Raw genomic sequence first — 5,462 nt, 5'->3', positions numbered from 1 at the left:
GACCAAATACCTCCTCCTTGCCAAACACTTGATTGCATTATCTCACGTGATCCTTTCCCCGTCCCCACACAGCCTTGGAGAAAGGCATTATTATCCCTGTTTTCCAGATGAAGAAAACAATGCTCAAAGAAGCTAGGTAACTAGCTCAAGGCTACTTAGTTAGGCACTGGTGGAAACAGGACACAGCCCCTCATAGCACCCCATGCTGCTTCCCAGCAGAACGAAGCCATTTGCCCACCTTCTCGAGTGGCCCGAGCCGTGCACTGCAACAGGGAATACACACTGGCTGCAGGGGAAGGCAGGGGGAAATCTGGGTCCCCGAGTAATTGGATAATACAGTTCCCCCACATTGATTATCTAACTGCTAATGAAAAGATCTCCCAATTGCGGTCCTGCCAAACCTGTTGGAACGAAGTGCGAACGTGCATTTGTAATTAGCAGCCGCTGCCGTGCAGGCAAATGAGAAACGTGTGAAAGTCCTTTGGAATGTTATAAAAAAGCAGGCTAAGGCATACCCTTGTTATCTTGTGTATGCTATTAATTTACCAGACCTCTTTCATTGTTGCTAGTTGAGTTCTCGGGGAGCAATTAACACTAATGGCCATAGCTACTATTTATTGAACACTTACTATGGGCCAGATTCTGTTCTTGATGCTTTATAGTGTTTGTTTCACCCAATTGGCTCATCACTCCAGGTTGATGGGGCTTATTATTCCTTTTTTTTTTTTTTTTTTTTTTACAGAGGACCAATGAGAGGCTTAGTAACCTACCCGGAGATACACAGCAAGGCAGTGTCAGGGAATCGAACTGGAGATTCCTTGGCTCCAAAGCCCAGGATCCTTCTTTCTGTTCTGGAACTTGGAACGCCTTCTGCTACTCCAAGTTTTCCCACTCATCGTAATAGCATGTGCCTATCTGGGGTGGTTTAATTAAGAAAATTGGGCGGGTTGACTCTTCTGAAGGCAAGTGTGCCTGGTTGGCTAGAGTGCTCAGTTCAGCTTTAAGATACTCTTATTCTTAAGGCTGTCTTGATAGATGCTAAAGTTCACAGGACCCTTCCCGGACGCCCAGTTCAGACTCAGGTATGCACCACTCAGTGAACATGACAGAAACCCAATTCACTGAATCATATGAATAAAAAGTCCAATGGAAGGGATGGCTTCAGGTATTTCTGGTTCCAGAGATTCAACACTGCCTAGAACCTACTTTCGCTCTCTCCGTCCTTTGGATCTCTTTCCTCTGTATCGGCTCTATTCTCAGGCCAATCTTTATACCATTTCTATACCACTCAGGTTTATATTCAGTGAGCAAGAGAGAAGATCTTTGCTGACAGGCCCATAAGAATCTGAACATCCGTTTGGAGGATAGATTCCAGAAATATATCTGCTCTAAGGTATCCTCAAGGACCCAGTTCTCATCTTCCTGTCCTACTGCCCTCAGCTTGTATGTTTATGGTCACCTCCTGGTCCAAGAGGGCTGTTTGAGATCCAGCAATCGCATGTATGTTCCAGGAACAGGAAGAACAGAAGTACCATCTCCTCCCTTTGAGGGAACCTTCTCAAAGTCCCCCATAAGACTGTATCTCACTGGCCAGAACTAGGATTGGCCATTGGCCGTTTGGTCGCATCCAGCTGCAAGGGAGGCTGGGAAATATAACCTCCATTCTCAGTGGTAGCACATCTGGGTCAACTTGGTGGCATTTTATCGACATCAGTAAGAAGGAAGGGGAGTGTGGATGTCGGACGGGCCACTAGAATTTCTGTCCCAGTGGCCGTTGGCAGAAGCTAGTGGAGTGAGGGAGTCCAGGCGCCCACTAAAGCCGGCAGGCAGTGTTGTGCTGAGGTCGTATAGCTCCTCCAACGTAAACGGGTATCTTAGAAGTGGCCCTAAGTTCTGGATTGCTAAATAAGCTCTGCCACGGACGTCATTTTGCCTCTTGTGCCTCAGTTTCCCCCACTGTAAAATGGGGATCATAATCCCACCAGCTGGATATGCTCTGGCTGCAAGCTGGGAACGCCTGACAAGCAGTCGGATGACCAAATTGTCCAGGTTTTCCGGGAGCTTTTCTGGGTTCAGAATGGAATGTGGCATCCCAGGAACCACCCCGGGCCTGGGCAAACCAGGGTGGTTGGCGCCCAAGTGGCAGCAACTTAAATCACGAAGCTTAGTCACATCCTCGCGGCCTCCTGCGGGCTCTTTGCGTCTTTCAGCCCCGCCTCCTTCACCGGTTGGGTTTCCTTCCTCCCAGCTGACCAGCCCCTGGTGACGGGTGTGGCCACCCAGCTGCGGCACCCATTGCCTTAGCCCGGGCAGAAGCTGGGGGGCTGAGATGGGGGTTGACGGGCGCGTGATTTAACAGGCGTGCTCGCAAAAGAAACCAGCAAGGGAGGAGGGGAGCAGGACGGCGCGGGGAAGAGGGCCAAATGTGGTTTCAGCTGGAGCTGGGTCTCAGCAGGACCCCATGGGGAGCTGGGACGCATACGCACCATCACGGGAGGCGCACGCCCCCGGTCAGCCGGGCATGCTGTGAGTCCCTGGGGAGGGCGCTGCCATGAGGCACGACAACGCCCAGAAGCTGGGGCTGGACACCCACAGCGTCTTCTACCCCCGTGCCCCCTCAACTGCATCCAGGGCAGAAGGGAGGAAAGAGGAGAAAAGGGCTTTCTCCGCCCAGAGGGAATACATCCGCAGTAACCTCAGGCCGGCTTCTCCTGGGATCTCATTGCCAGGGCTGGTCACGTGCCTGCCCCTGGGACACGCCGGCGAAACGGTGATGGGATGACCTTGGCTGGCCTGAACCCTGGGACTGGCTGAACGCTCGACCTCCTGGTGGGGAAGTCAGGGGAACAGCCTTCACGAAGGCACGCAGCAGCCTCTGCCCCCCGAGACTGAGCACTGATCACAGACACAAGTGGTTGTCACTGACCCTCTAGATCCTTCCCCAGTCCCTGCAGGCAAATATGTTAGACTCCCTTAACGGAGAGGAGGTGCCCTCCGAACTCTCCCAGACCCCGCCTGGCAATTTCTGGGTAAAGGCAGGCTCTTGCCTTACGTTCGTGGAGGAGGCTGGAGGACCCACTCCTGTTCTTTGCCAGCAGACGACCAGGCTCAGTGTTTGGGGATGTGCTTTTGGCTGGGCCTCCCAAGGTATTCTCCTTTGAAAGCAAAATATAGCCCAGCAGCCCCTAATGGGATACAATTGAATACAATTGAATAGCCGAGGGCCAGAGAAGAAAGGTACTGCTTCTTTTCTGCCGGCTCCCCTTTCCCCACAACTGTCCCCAGATACCTTGATTGACTGTCACTGCTGAGTAATTTTTATGCCAATTGCAAAAGACCTCTGAGCCTCCAAAGTGAAGAGGCTGTTCCTATTTAATTGACTGTATGGAGAAACCGTTTCTGTCCATTTAGCAGCAGTCCTGGCCACCTATTAAATGCACTTGTCATTTAAAGAATGATTCTAATTACTTTTTTTCTTGGGGGCCCCTGTATGTATAATAATAAAACCTAATAACCAGGAACCCGCACCTAGGATCTGGTCCTTTATTATGCCCTGTCCCCACATCCCCCACCCCGCAGCACCATTTCTTAAAGCAAGGCCAGATGACGGCTTTAAATTTATTTCAAGAAATTCATTTATTTGGATTTTACAGGTCCTTTGCATAAGCAGCACGTTCGTTCCACAAGAGGAAAAAAATCTTTCAGGCTGTTTTTTTGGTTGCAAACAAAGCCCCACAGTATCTTTTCATACATTTAATTCAAAATACAAAGACGTTGGTGGAGAACTAAATTCACACGGGAGACATTGTTTCCAAGCAGAAACCGTCGGGTGACCTGGGTGAGGGGCAGGTTTTCTGCCTGCCGTAATTGTAGTGTCATTGCAGAGGAATAGATTTTAATGAGATTCATGTCACCGTATATATGAGCAGATAGGCCCAATACATGTATGTATTTTGTAAGGCTCTGTATAGAAGTAAGGGATTCATGTGGATTTGTTGATTCAGCAAGTGTTTATTGAGCACCTACTATGTGCCAGCTGCTGTCCTAGGCCAGAGATGCTCCTGTGAAGGTCCCTGTCCTCATGGAGCCAAACATCTAGTGGAGAGCAAAAGACCATAAGCAAATAAATATATAATGTGTCAGGTGACAATAAGGGTTTTAGAGGAGGATGAAGCAGGGTAAGGGGGCTGGGTGCCTTAAAAAAATGGATTTTATTACCATTAAACTATGGTGAGTCCAACAGACTAGGAGAAACTGCCATTGAAAAGCCAGTTTGTGGGGTGCCTGGGGGGCTCAGTCAGTTAAGCATCCCACTCTTGATTTCAGCTCAGGTCGTGATCTCGCAGTTCATGAGATCAAGCCCTGCATCGGGCTCTACGCTGACAGCGCAGAGCCCGCTTGGGATTCTCTCTCTCCCTCTCTCTGCCCCTTCCCTGCTTGCTCCCTCTCAAAATAGATGAATAAACTTAAAAAAAAAAAAAAAAAGCTAGTTTGTTATACTCACAGTTCCTAAGAGGAGGGGGCACACCTAAAGAGGGGAGGGCACATGGGGATGCACCAGGGCTGGTCAGAGGCAGAGGTGTGGGGGGTCTGTGGCAGGAGTCTTTATCGTGATCTCTGAGGGAAGGAAGCGGCGAAGCCAGGCAAGCCGGCTTAGAATTGTCTAGTTGAATGACTTCAGCAGGTCCTGGGGGCCGGGGGCTGTTCCTGGTTGTCTGGTACCTAGCCCTGGGGTGATTAGGGCAGGAGGATGGTGTCCTAGTATGTGAGAGCCTGAAAAAGGAGGTGGTTGGGTATGGGCTCTGGACTGGCTGGTATTTGAAAAGCACATTTATGGGCGCGTCGTTGATCATCTCTAGGCATTGGCTAATCCTGGGAGGGGCCATCCCTCTAAGGTCTGCAAGGCCTCAGATCAAAGCATCAGAATACAGAAAAAAGAAGACAAGGTTAATACGCTGGGGTGTTCTGGGAGTGAGGTCTTTATGCAGGGCTGGGGGAAGAGGTCAGATAAGGCCTCTCTGTTTCAGTGACATTTGAGCAGAGAACCGAATGAAGAGAGGGGGGAGCCAGTGGGTGTATCCCAGGGAAGCGTCTCCCGGGTGGAGGAAACAGCAAGTGCAAAGGCTCTGAGGTCGGGCTGTATTTGGTTAAGGTTCAAGCTGAAAGGAGAGACCAGAAAAGCAGATCAGGGAGGTAGGGCTGAGACCCTGGCTTTTACTGCGCACGGGATGAATGTCACCAGGTTGCAGGAGGCGGGGTGCTCCCGGAGGGTGAGCATGATGGGACTTGGGTTCTCTGCTGCTGTGCAGAGAAGGGGTGGGGAGAGGAGGCAGGGAGGCAGGGAGACCAGAGAGGAGTCTCTGGCAACAATCCAGGTGGGAGAGAGAGGATGGGGGCTGTAGCAATGGGGGAGACAAGCGTAGATTCCCACTCTCAGCCGACAGGCCAGGATGGGGAGAGGT

The sequence above is a fragment of the Lynx rufus genome, unplaced genomic scaffold, assembly GCF_022079265.1.
Source record: "Lynx rufus isolate CCGP_SWC_20201006 ecotype Redwood Valley unplaced genomic scaffold, mLynRuf1.p SCAF_8, whole genome shotgun sequence".
NCBI lineage: Eukaryota > Metazoa > Chordata > Mammalia > Carnivora > Felidae > Lynx > Lynx rufus.
This window is presented reverse-complemented; position numbering follows the sequence as displayed.